General features: G+C 41.6%; 1 protein-coding gene across 2 annotated transcripts in view; it reads right to left on the bottom strand.

The window, feature by feature from the left end:
- raph1a (Ras association (RalGDS/AF-6) and pleckstrin homology domains 1a) overlaps positions 1 to 12,095 on the bottom strand; it is an 89,051-nt gene extending 76,956 nt beyond the window's left edge. For both annotated transcript variants that reach the window (XM_072685671.1, XM_072685673.1), the window contains exon 1: positions 11,791 to 12,095. The gene's annotated coding sequence lies outside the window, so the exon portion shown is untranslated. The remainder of the gene's footprint in view (positions 1 to 11,790) is intronic.
- Between the last annotated feature and the right edge of the window lie 2,467 nt (positions 12,096 to 14,562).

Genomic DNA, 14,562 nt, shown 5'->3' with positions numbered 1-14,562 from the left:
TACCGTCACACTGTCCTGCGTCTTTTCTTCTCCTTTATAACAAACCTCTCTCCATTTTGTCCTCTCGCACCAACTCTATCTCCATCCTTATATCAACACACACACACACACACACACACTCACACACACTTGGGTGGTTTTGTAGAGCAGGTCAGACCAGATCTGGAGACTTGCTGGATCTGCTCTACTCACATTAAACAGAAAGATAAGATCACACAGGGACAGATCCTCATGCAGTTTACACACACACACACACACACACACACACACACACACACAAACACACACACTTCCTGAATAGCTCCATAGTACACAACATTTCCACTCACTTTCCCTTCCAAATCTGACAAAGGCTTCAGTGAAAGTGAAAGCAAGCACATTCCAACCAGCCGCTCGATTTATCGGTTGACCAGTTTGGACTAAAGTGTGGAAACCTTTATCAGTTCCCAGTCTAATGTTGTCAAGTAAACTGAAGAAAATGTGAGATCTGTCATATCTCTCTCTCTCTCTCTCTAACAGACTCTCACAAAAAGATTATCTAGGGACAAATTAATGATAGGAGTACTGAAAGAAGGGACATCTCATATCCCTCACCATTTTTGTGTTTTAAAAACAAAAGGTTCCTAAATAGTTCTTTCCCTGGATATTTGGTAAATTTACTCTCATTTATGATGCCTAATAGCAGTTACTACACTGCTGCTGTAAATACATCTACATTAGCTTGTTTATGGTCAGTTGTAATGCCTTAAAATGTCCCAAAGTACCATCACATATTTTTAAAAGTATGAAAATAACAGTTGAAATATTCTAGACTTGCACATCATACGTTATGTAATTTGGCAAAGAATTGACTATAATGTTTTTTTTTTTATTATTATTATTTAAGTTTTTGAAAGTTGAACTTTCTGGTGAAATTACACCAGAAGATGAAACAAAATTCAAGTATCATCAAAACTCTACTTTCTCAACTTAAAATGATACAGTAACTGATTACAGAGAGTTTTTTGAGTTAACTCAACTTAGTTCTCCAAACTCACATTTTATACTTCTGCACCTCAGTTTGGTCAAACATACCATATTGTGTTGAACCTCAAAAACATAAAGCTTGAAAAACTGCAAGATGTTTAGTCTGTGTCCTTTCTCTTCGACATGTTTACTGTTTATTTCCATCTGCAGGTTAGAACTTATTACACCCCTATTACACCCTTGTTCTTGATCTCCTCACAACTGATGAGTAGGCAGTTAGACTGCTGCGCCACTCTAAAGCTGTGATTACACACAAACACAGTTCTAAGACCATGGGCCTCAGTCACCAATATTTTCCTAAGAATTCTCTTAAATTAGTTTTTGAGAAACGTCCTAACAAAAAGTCTACGTCAGATTCATGACATGCTTTTAATCCGTGGACCTGTCCGCAGTTCATTGATGGATCCCATTATCTTAAACAAACTATTAACAAATCCCAAATAAGTTCTCATTGGTGAATGTCAGAATCTCCTTGGAAACTGCGTAAGTGGGTTTCTTCTTAGGAAATATAGCTACATGATTCGACGGCTCTAGAGTGGCGCAACTGTCTAACTGCCTGCTTGTCATAGACAGGAGATTATAAGTTTGAATCACATCAACAACACAGCCCTCCATGGTCAGGAGTCTATAAAAACATGAATGACTCCTCACAGATGATAAGCTTCAGCTGGGATTAAACAGTAAACAGGGGGTACAGACTAACACACAAAATCTTTTACAATATTTAAGCACTTTCAGCTGCAGCTCATTTACTCAACTCAAACTATATTCTTGACCAAAAGCAGATGCCAAACTAAAAAAATGGAGAAAATGGAGTTAAGAGAACTTTTTACTATAAATGCTCTGTAATCACATACTTTATTAGTAGTGGCCTGACATTATATTTTTAGCATCTTCTAGCCCTCCAGAAGCCTTTTTGGTCCATTTCCTTCATCATTTTATCCAGGCCACAACTTGATTACAAAAAGATCTCTTTAGGGGAGAATCAGTGGGGTGTATGAAATTTCACACCCTGCAAAATCATCCCAGTCTGCCTCCTTATTGCAAACTTTGATATCAACTGAAGCTCTAAATGAATTATAGACACGCTCACGCCATAAATTCTTCACGCCAACCACTCAAAACGGAATGAGACATGTAACTGAACTGTCTTCCTCCTGTTCACCTGCTTTCTGACACGAGGCTCGGCAGCCAAAACAAATGCAGAGCCATGGCAGTTGGCACAGTTTTTAATCAGCCAGTGTTCTTGTGTGTTTCCTGCTGTACAGCGATTAAGGGGGAGCAGATTACCTTACTGCACAGACTGAACACCAGATAAAGGTGGTGCCAAACACACTCTGCTCTCTTTCTACTAGCACTTGTTTTCTCTGCCTGCTAGAAATGAAACAGGCCTATTAGAGGGCTGTCAGAATCCAGCACAGGCAAATCTGCATCATACAAACTTTTAATTACAACCCTTCAGCGGAGAACATCAATAACAAGGGACAAACAGGCTAATAAGGTTTATGTGGGGGGGGGGGGGGGGTTAATTAAAAGGATTAGATGCAATATGCAACACTTATTTTTAATACAAGAGAACAAAATATGCTGGATGCAATGAAGGGCAAGACTTAAAGGCCTGTTCCATTTGTATTAAGGATTATAGGCTGATAAATGATAAATCTGACAATGCAGTGAACCTAAACAATGTTGAAAAATGGGCTAAACAGGGCTGGAAAACGGGTCAATTCCAAAATCCTAAATCTGTTTCAAAACAGTCTTGAGTTGTAAAGCACTAGTCTAAGCTGGCAAAGCATTAAATCGCAGCGTATATTCTGATAGATTCTGCTAGTTATGGGAATACAGGCTGTTACATGAACCGAGCTTAATGGCCACGGCTGTTCCCAAGCCAGCACCCGCAGAAGAGGAGCTCAAAATCGGTAAAAGCAGGGGAAGCTAACTGAGATCTATGCTGCGCTAAACACTAATGCTAGCCTTTTACCATTTCTTCTCTCCAATGTTCGCACACACAACCAAATAAAAACTAGACTACCTCAGCTGACCAGCAAACTGGAGCTTAACACACATTAGAAGGGAAAGTACTTGCTTCTTTTGTAGCGGTAAGACTTAAGAAAGCCATACCTGGGGAAGCGAGTGGGAGCACATTGCACAGAGAGGGCACAACAAGAGGACAAGAAGACCATTCATTACAACCTTGGAAAAAATACTGTGTTTTTGTTACAGTGTTAAAGCTATGCTATAATATGAATTGTTGTAGTGCTATAAACTAGCCTATAAAAGCAGAGCTCATCTGGGTTTATTTCCACAAGCTCTACCGTAAAAGGCAAATCAGCAAATTTTATAAATATATATAAATTATATACAGCATTCATACAGGACACTAAACTGAAGACCCTAACAGCTGATTAGCCTCGGTTAACCTAAAAGGTTAGTGTTTAATATATACTACTATACGACTGTACTCATCAACACCAGAAGCTGCTTTGATTCCAGTGTGTCTGGGGTCCAGACGACTGGACCTCTCAGGCTGGAGTGGACATGTGACATTTCTCTATGACTGCTGGGAGCCTGACCTCCGACACAGGCTTTTCGAGGGCATGAACAGACTTTTAAACTCTGACAATTGTACTAACATCAGACAGCACAGAATTTAATAAAGCTTTTTTAGGACTTTTTTAACCTCTTAGGACTTAGGGTAGATTGCATAGACAAGTACGGAGGCACAAACACATGCAGTTAGCTGACTCAGACAAATCCACTGCCTGGCAATCAGCAGTGTTTCTCAAAAACACTGGGTGAGAGGGCATAAGCACTTTTCATCTCTTACCCAACACAGACTAGTCACAGCAAAAACACTGCTGTTAAGGAGGACGCTCCACAAGCAAGCTGCACCTTTACTATAGAATTAACCACAGTGACTAACAGAACACCTGGTACACGAAAACAGAAAGTTGAACACACCCAGTATTTGATTCCAACACTGAGTGAACCGTGTAATAAAAGAGTGCAATAATTCTTCATGCACAAAACAATCATCACCTCTAAATCATCCTGGTCAACCTGGTCACCCTGGTCAGGTGTGCAGTGTGACAGCTGTTTTGTAGGGAATTAAAAGCAGCAATAAAGTCACTCTGATTCCACCGTTTACACATGCCAGACTCAAAGTCATTGGTCTATAGCTGGCAGCTAGCATCTGCCAAGGTTGACAGAAGACTGTCTATCCTGACTGGAGCTGATGATAGTTATGAGCGTTGATGAGAGACCAGGTGAGAGGGGTCTGTACCTGCTGCAAACAAGCCAAGCTGATCATTCAAAGGTGTCCTACAGAAGAGAACTCTTAGGAGAGTCCGGTATATGTAACTTACGTTTGGTTGGGGTGGCGCAACAGATAAAACCACTAGCTGACTGTGCGCTGTTACACCATGTTGGAGACCAGGGTTCGATTCCCAGTCTGGGTGCACTACACTAATAAGAGTCCTTGGGCAAGACTCCTAACAATGCATTGGCCCTCCTTTGTAATATGAGTAACCATGTAGGTCGCTCTGGATAAGAGCACCAGCTAAATGCCATAAATGTAAATGTAAGTCACTTACCATGAATCTCAAACACTGTAAAACTCAATTTTTCCAAAAACACTCCAAATCTTTATAACTATAGTGGGTCACTCTTGGCTCATTTTATTTACACCCTCAAAATTCACACACTCCCAGCCCACTAGTGAAAGCTTTCAAACGTCAAAAGCTGAAATGCTTTAAGAGAATATGGTGGTGTTTACTCTTATTCAGCTTTCTGAGACAATATTTGCATGAAACACAGAACCTCAAAAGGTATCCGTGCTAGGCTAAACGCTATCCCCAGCCAACCGCCTTCACCATCTCTTCAGCTAGCTAACTGCGCAGCTCCAAGCTGAGAAGACAGCAACACTATCCAGTAACAATGGTCACAAATATTTACAAATAATTACAGTGTTCTTGCTACAGTGCTAAAAGCAAAGCAAAGCTATGCTATGTGGCCTCCGTGTACAAGTAAAATCAGCATGAGGCTAAATGACAGGGTTTGAAATGGCTGTGTACAACCGCATCTGGGCGTTTTTCATTTCTATTTAGAGATCAGATATTAATTTTCAATGCTGATTTTTTTTAGCAATCTTTGGTACCTTTAAATGCAGAAATAAAGTATATTTTGCTTACAAAACAAAGCCTGGCAATCATGCAAGCGGACACTCTGAGTGTACAGACTGTAAACATACTGTAGGGTCAATGTTTACAATGACCACTTTAACAAGAAGCCCTGCTGGTGTGAGTCAAATGGCTTTAACTCTTTCATTCAGGGGCAAAAACTCTTCATCTTTGACCAAACCTGACTACCAGTACCAACTACCAACTAACAGCAAGAAAACAAACTACAGGGCTATACTTCTCACTTTAGTTGCCTTTTATTGTCCCTCTCATTAAAGAAATCTGTAATCATGTTCATCACAAGTGAAGAACTTTAATAAGCCAAACAGGGAATTCCACCAATTGTTCCACATTCCTGTAAAATTCAATGGTAATACGTAAGTCACTCACACCGAGTGGATAGATACGCAATGCTAGACAGAGTGGTGAAAGTTATGACACAAAATTGTTACAAATACTGATGCCTGAGGCAGGGTTTAATGCAGTAAGGTTATTAAATGTATTTTTAACTTCCATTCTTTGTGGAGAGGTACATGCAGGGGATTTTTTAAGTTACGGCTTTTAATCAGATATATGTATATATTTATATGTAGATTCCTCAGTGTTGTTGGAGAGTTCATAAAATGATTATATTTGTGTTATAGAAACCCTGGTTGCATCTAGCCATCTTCCTTTCAGTTCCTTAGGGTTGCGTTGGGTCAAAAAACTACCCGGTATTATTGGGCACAAGGAAGGAATACCCCCGGGTCAGGAAGTCTGTCCATAGCTATTTCCACACCAAATCACTCCAATGAGTATTTTTTTATTGATAAAATTTCTATTAAATTCTCTTTAAAACCAGAATCAACAGTAACACTGTTCTGAATGTTATAAAACAGGGTTTACTCTCTCTGCGCCGTTTCCCCATGCTTCTGTGTCCCTCTTTCTCCTGTCCTTCCGGTTCTCTCGCTCTCTCATTTTGGGAGGTTATTTTGAGTCTTGGGAATGCTGGCTGGTGCTCAAATGGCATCAGCTGTCTCTTCTCCATTTAAGTGTTTAACTCGTTCTATTGTTCTATCTCCTTCTTTCTTTCTTTCTTTCTGCAAGGTTTTGTTTCAGAATGCTGGGAATGCTGGCTGGGGGTCAAGCTGGTGCAAGGAAGCCTCCAACAAAGGTCAGTAACAAACATACACACATAGACCACCACCATCTGTGTCTCCATACACCATTTGTGTCCCTTTCAGGACCAAAGAGAGCCTTGCAAGCACTAAGGAGAGAATTCTGGGCATGCATTCTCTGCATCAGGACACTTGGGCCCTCGAGAGCTGCACCCACCCTACTTTCACAACCACATGATGTCATTCCAGCAAACGAGGCCAGTCTTGGAACGGGGACTGTGGTGGAGTCTAGTTTACGGCTACACATCTGGTACACACAATTAGCTCATCTGTCAGATATTGAATTTTAGGACAAAGTTACATTTTGTCATTCAATGCATCATTTGTCTGGGCTTTCATACAGCTCAGCTAAGTGGTGTAGCTCTATTGTTCGACGTTCTGGCATTCTCCAGACCCACTCTTTTGCTGGGTTTACACTAGAATAAGCAAAATCGTGACGGCCCCCCTGAGCACAAATGTCCCACTGCTTTCTCAAGGTTGGAATGAGGTAAGCACATCCGGCAGGGAAAAGATCCTCTACTAATTCCCGGACATGCCCTCAAAGAGAGCAAAGACAGATTGAGAGCTGGAAATGATCCAGCTTCTTCCATCGTAAAAGCGTCAATGCCAACCATGCATGAGTATTTCCATTGCTTCTGTTTCCAATAGAAGAGAAATCCAAAATGGGCGGAGCCTCCACAAATGTTCCTCCAAGAGCAAGAGCAGTTTTGACTCCAACTAGGGGGGCGGATCCGATCAGCAAAGGGTACGACTGTCAGCAGCATTCCAACATGTCGCAGTCTGCGGTCATTTGATTTGTTACGTAAATATTCCACACGGTTATATTTTAAATGTGCTCCCGACTTGCCAAACCAACAGGCCTGATTTTAGTTTGGTGGTGCAATATAACCACAAAATACTAGCACCTGGACATGAAGGGGGGAAAAGCAGATGAACTTAGAACTTAAGACTTAGAATGGTACTCTAATGAACCCTGAAGACCATAAACTGCCGGTTTTCCTAACATTTGCTTTTAAAAACAACATTATACATATTTGCTTTCAGTCTCACAATATATCACAGCCTATTATACACAGTATATCATAACCCCTATATCACAGCACCAGGTTCATGCCAATACACAGCTCTAGGCCATACCCTACATTTTCCACCTATATTTTCCTTGCAGTCCACTTACACTACACTACTATTGCTCATTCATTGCTTTATCTGAAATCAAGAGTTGTTGATTTTGTTGGAGTAACTGTCTCTACTGTCCAGGGAAGTCTTCCTACTAGATTTTGGAGGATCATCGCTGTGAGAATCTCATTGAGATTTCATTCAGCGACAACAGCGTTAGTGAGGTCAGGGTGTTGGATGATCACCACCCTACCCCATCCTTAACTCCCCAACGTATCCAAGAAGTATTGGATAGAGCACCATGATTCCAGATAACACAGTTCCACTGTTCAACAGCTCAATACTTGGAGGCTTTTGACCCCTCTAGTCCATGCCTGGTATTAGGCACGGTGCCAGTAGGTTCATTTACCCTCAGGCCTGGTTGGCTGTCCAGACTGAGACACCTGTTATAACCTTAACATGAACTGCACATTAGACACATATTCAGCCTACAGCAGTTTATATATGCAAATATGTTCATTTGTGTGACTTCACAATATATAATCTAATATATAAAAGTGGTCTATATATCATCGCTGTCCAATGAAAAACATGTATCTCTAAAATTGTGACTTTACAGGAGAAGGCAAAACCAAACATTCTTAACTTTGAATGGACATCAGTGTAAAAAAAAAAAGAGTTTATTGCAACTAATTCAGGGCATTTCTATTGGTCCATTCATCTAGAATTATTTACACAGTGTACAGTTTTCCATGGACAGTATATATGAACTGTTTAGAAGAGGAGTGGAGGTAGATTTGGATATTTGAACAGCTTTGCATACTGTATCCAACCCTTTCGGTTTCTAAGATATGAGCCCTTTACAAATGACAGGATTTACTTCGAGGATCATTCAGTTAATCTCTTGAATTCTTATTCTAATTTCTCATTCCACCTTACATGCTGTAGCAGTTAAATTCTAGTGGCCGTCCATACAAATGCCTCTGTGTAACCTCTTTATATCTGGTAGCCTGTATAAAGTTAAGCAAAGTTAAGCTCAAATAAAATTACGTTCAAATAAAGTTGAGTATGTGAAATGAACACTTATGGCTTTAATTTGATTGGATGATGATGTAATGGTCAATACTGCTGGGTGGTGCACTGCAAACACTGACTATGATGTAAGCTGATCCTATGATACTGCATAGCTCACAGTCAAACAAATTTGCTTTGTGAATGTGAAAACCCCTGTGATTTACACTGACTGCTGTGAGGCGGCATCAGAGATAAAGCATGGGTCTCAACTTCTGACAGTTCTGCATTTGAGATCCAATAGTTTGATACAGCCTACATTAATATCAGAACACCCTTAGAGTTTGTGCTCCAACACAAAGAGATGCACCCAGAGGAGGTTCAGGGCTGAGAACTATGCTGACAAATGACAAATGGCCTGGATTTTGTGACTCTTTCACAATAACAACTTTAATTCTCTATGTTTATTCTGGAAGTGCAGGCAGATGCCACTGAGCTATGCAATCCACTGGGCTGGCAAGTAATTGGTATTTCTGAACTCTCCTCCCTCTGCCATTTGCACTCTGTCTGTGGTCTCGCGCCAGGCTAAAAACTGTACTGTATTCTTCTGGGTAAGAAGGGCAGTGCACACAGCCCAAAGCACAGATTCTGTAAGCACATTCAGCACACCGGACTACTTCTGACAACCATTTCAAACTGAAAGCAGAGGAGCAGTTGAGGGTTTGGGTGGTTTTTAACTTTGGATGGTACTGGATCAGTTCCTTCAATCATTTCACACAAAGCAGCGACTTGCCTAGAACCAGAAATGAGTAATATTAAGCTCTCAGGAATAACCCATAACAAAAAAGCCTGTTAAGCTGCTCTTATCAGAGTATACACTGTCCTCCTGTCACTGTCGCTCCTCTTAAGCCCACCCCCCTTTCTGTCTCTTTGGCTACAAAAACATGGAGGAATCTGGTAAGTGCCCTGCACTGCTGTGGGCAAAAAGCATGATATGCTGCCAAATCACCCCACAACAAGAAACACACTGAAACAAGAGTTAACACTGGAAGTGAATGAAGTCGGACGCAGAATTAACAACATTTCAAGTAAACCATATTGACAAAAGTTTTGGGACGTCTGCTCATTCATTGTTTCTTCCGAAATCAAGAGTATTAAAAAAAAGGGTTTATCCGGCTTTTGTTGGAGTAACTGTCTCTACTGTCCAGGGAAGGCTTTCAACTGGATTCTGGAGAACTACTGATTGCATTCAAAGACAAGTGCATCAGTAAGGTCAGGATGTTGGATGATCACCAACCCACCTTATCTCATCCTAAAAGCTTTGGATGGATCACCACACCATCCACACTTCCTCTGCTCCACAGCTTAATACCCCTTTACCTGATGCTACAAGCTAACACAGGCAGTGACTGATAAACTCATGGGAGCTCATTAGACAGTCATATACACCCCTGTTTCCACAGTAGATAAACATTATGAGCTAAATTCCAATGGTTTATAGATACATGTTTACACTATCAAGAAGGAAGTTTGGTGTTTGCCACTATTCTGTTCACCTAGGACCGGTGCTGTTTCTTAAATCTTCACCAATGTACCTTTAACAGTTTGAGAAATCTCAGAATCCTGCCTTACAAGGAGCTCCACAGAGAATACCCTTAATATACCCTTAATAATACCCTTAGTGGTGGCTCAGCGGTTAGAGCGCCGGGATATCGATAACAGGGTTGTGGGTTCGATTCCCGGGCTCGGCAAGCTGCCACTGTTGGGCCCTTGAGCAAGGCCCTTTACCCTCTCTGCTCCCCGGGCGCTGGAGTTGGCTGCCCACCGCTCTGGGTGTGTGTGTGTACTCACTGCCCCTAACACGTGTGTGAGTGTGTGTTCACTACCAGATGGGTTAAATGCAGAGGACACATTTCGCTGTACAGTCCACACTGTACAGTGACGAATACGTGCACCTTTATCCTTATCCTTTATCCTTAACCAGCTGCACAAACCTTCAGGCGACCTGAAGTAGCCTGAGGACGGATCAGTAGCCTCCTCCTGCTGGTTCCTAGCAAACTGTTAGCTATGACCAGTCACAGAACAGCCAGACACAAGCTCCAAACAGTCTACAATTTTTCTTAGACTTATTTGGTACATTACACGGATTAAAGCACACACTTGTCAGATCAGGGAGTCCATATCCTCTTAATTCAACACTGAGAGTAAACCTGGGGGGGGGGGTGTTTAAATCTGAGCATCTGCTCTCCACTGGAGGCTGGAGAAGGGACCACCAAGTTAGACGTCAACTGTGAACTGCAACTGGGTGAGAGAGACGAGAGCTGATGTAGGCTGAACCTGCCACACTGCTGGATAAACGGCCTGCACGGATCTTGGTCGGTTCTCCTGATGTTCACTGCAGCGCCACCAGCTCCAGCCTGCAGCTCTCCGTGCAGAGGAGGGGCGGAGACACCAGGTCACGTGACTCCAGCTGATCACGCCAATCGCAGTCGTAGCACCTCGAGCCCAATCGCAGCGTTCAGGGTTGAAAATATGACATTAACGTTGGCTAAAGATAGGAGGCGACCATGGAGACGTATGTGGAGATACCTATACGCATATGGTATAGACTTTAATGTGCAGGAATTGAGCTGTGGACACGGTTAAAAACGCAGGGCGAGGGTGCGGGGCAGTATAAACACACACACACACACACACACACACACACATATACACACACATATACACGTACACACAGGTTTAAGAGGTTAGTGAGGCGAGGGGTTGTATGTCTAGGCGTTTTATCGTCCTCGTCATTTGCTCCGCATTCCTCTCAGTGATCCTAATGTGCTCGGCTCTCCAAGGTGTCGTCCCTGCAAACGTGCAGCCTTGCCCAGTAATCCAGCCTTGAGATTCTCTCCCTCTCTCTCACACACACACACACACACACACACACATACACACATGCAGGCACACACCACATCATGTATGTCTGATCCAGCGTCTGTCATTGCAAATCCTGCACTAAATCCTACAATCCGGTCATCGAAACGAAGCGAAATGCAGCTAACCTGATTTCCCACGTTTAATCGATCCATTATTAATTAAAACACTGCTTTAATCTGCCCGATCGTTTACGCTGGCAGGGCTGTGCCTTCCCTCGCTAATCAGCTAGTGCGCTCCACAGACATGGATAAAAAAAGGAGGCGCATGAAAGGCGCGTGTAATCTCGCCCTTCCTTCACTGGTATGTGAACGTATCCAGTCCTCAGACAGCTGAGAATAGCAGCAGAGTCCGAAAAGGCTCAAACAGGGTCTTACCGTTATGGATCCAGGTTGCTGAGGGTCGCCTCGCTCCGGCAAATCAGTAACAATGGTCAGAGGGAGGAAAAAAGGCGACGTGTTGCGCAAATGCAGCAGCGGCAGCCCTAACAGGGGGGCAGTATTAAGGCAGTGGGCCCTCGCCCTGCTCCCGTATTCAGTGTCCGGTCAGTCCAGAGCCTCCGTTTGCTCCCAGGTCCATTTACGCTCCCGCTTCCATTTCTGATCCGAGCGGAGCAGCTGCTGGACTGATGCGCGCTCTGGGCGTCTCCGTTTCCTGTCCAGCCCTGAAAGCCAGGCAGGCGCGCTCCCGGCCCTACCCACCCACTGCACGTCATCAAATACATGAATACATGCAGTGAGCCTAAGGATGAGGTATAACCTGATGGAATAACGTTTCTGCTCCCAAGCATGGTAGAAAAAAAAATACACAACACATTAGTTCACATGGCATCACATAAAGTCATTTATTACACATGTGAAATGTGTGATCCCACAGTGTTTACATGTGGAATGATTGTTGAATGTTAAGGAAATACTTTACTAGTCCTTATTAATAAAAATATTGTGGAATGAATGAATATCCCAGCAAAATGTTATCTGAACCAGAAGCTGTTATTAATTTGCCTCCATGGTATTCTAGAAAGGGATATTTTATAATATTTTTTTTAGCAGTATAAAATGTATTGTTTCTAAATTATGATGTTAACTAAGCTTCCTATGACCCTTTGGGTAACTTTCATATTTATAAATCCAGAGGAATGTCAATCACCCTTAAGTTCACACCTTTTTATCTTCATTAATCAATAAATCAACTGAAAAATCTCACTTCTATTTGACATAATGCGAATCTGGCAGATTTTTTATTGTGTCAGAATTTCATTATGAAAGGGCCAATAGAAATGTTCAATAATGACCTGTAATACAAGCTTACATTGATTTCCATTGAATTTACTTCTGTTAATTTTCTGCCATTTTTTAAAGATACATGTTTTTGCAGGACAGTGACAATATGTTTATATGGCAATATCATAATTTGTATGTCCAGCGTCCAGTTAGCCACACTCCCCACACATTGTTTTATCTTGTCGGCTATATAGGAGTTCCTAAATCCTGCCCCACCCTGCAAAATGTCTCTGTTTCAACTAACCTAATGCGGATCTCCAGCAAATTAACAAGCCTTAAAGGAAATGAACAGAACATATTAGTACATATCAGAGTCAGGATTAGGAACCATCAATGTACATATGTCAATGTGCATATGTCACATACCTACATTTTGGGTTGGTCACATGAATACGATTGAATGATTCTTGACTCAGATCTTATCTAATTTAGCATATTTACATATTCCTAAGATTGTCAAATTCAACATGTCAATTTTGTCCAAATGTATAAACAGTATGATGATATCTTAAGACAAAAGTTAGTGCTAGTATTATGATGGTTAATAAGTTAGTATGAAGTTATTTGTACAGTTAATTGCCCTGTTCTGAGTGATGGACCTGAAATAGCTTGTTTGGATTGGGCTGTTTTGTTCTGTTTCCTTCTTTTGAAAGCTACACCTAAGAGAACCTTACACAGCACTGTAAATGTTAACCAGACAGAAACCACTTTTCCAGACGGGAAACTTAGTGTTTATTTAGTTTTCATGGATTTTAAACTTCTTTGAAAACAGTGGGTTGAAGCACCCAGTAAATTACACAGCTACCAGAGTCTCAGGTTAGAGACCATGAACACAGAATAGAATGAAACCTGCTTGGCAACAGTGACACCACTGTTTTATGGGCAGTATGACACGGATATGAAGCAGATCATGTGGCAAACATAGTTTAAAATACTGTTACCTCGGTAAAGCAGGATTAGGTCAGTGTTATCAGTGTCATGGTGTGTCATTATTATAGTGTGTCAGTATGTCACAGTATTCAGGGATAGACGTTATACTGTACTGTATTGCAGTGTATTACAGGCATATCATTAAAATCTATGATCTTAAGGATGACCTTAAATTTGCTGTTTGATCTCCATTCTGTTAGTTTGAGGGAAGGTCAGTGTCCTGGGTAATGCTAACTGCAGGCCCTGGGCTATTTGCTATGTGCAACCTTATTGTCACAACTGTCATCTGTTCCTTTGGTGGGGGACCACACACACAACCAAAACACACACAAAAACTAGTATTAAACAATGTCCCACTTACCACATGCGGCATCAATAACTAATTGCACATACTCTAAATTACAATATAACTATGATCTTTCTGTAACTGTTAACATAATGTAAACCATATTGACAAAAGTATTGAGACATCTGCTCATTAATTGTTTTTTCTGAAATCAAGGATATAAAAGAGTGTATCCTGCTTTTGTTGGAGTAGCTGTCTCTACTGACCAGGGAAGGCTTTCTGCTAGATTCTGAAGCACTGCTGTGAGGATTTGCATTCAGTGACAACAGTGTTAGTGAGGTCAGGATGTTGGATGATCACCATCTCAACTCCCCAACTCTTCACAAGTGTAACGGATGCTCAAGCTTCATCCACACTCTAGCTTTACCAGCTTCCCTGCGTGACTTGCTTCAGAGAGGTGCTTCACCTGATTGATTAGCAGTAATTTTTAGCTTCACTTCCATATTCTACCAAAGTAGTTGTTGCATTTAGCCTAGAAAGGCTTAAACTTACATTTACATTTATGGTATTTAGCTAACGCTCTTATCCAGAGCGATTTACAAGGTTACTTGTATTACAGAGGTGGGCCAATGTAGTGTTAGGAGTCTTGA

The sequence above is a fragment of the Salminus brasiliensis genome, chromosome 8, assembly GCF_030463535.1.
Source record: "Salminus brasiliensis chromosome 8, fSalBra1.hap2, whole genome shotgun sequence".
Lineage (NCBI taxonomy): Eukaryota > Metazoa > Chordata > Actinopteri > Characiformes > Bryconidae > Salminus > Salminus brasiliensis.
This window is presented reverse-complemented; position numbering and strand designations above follow the sequence as displayed.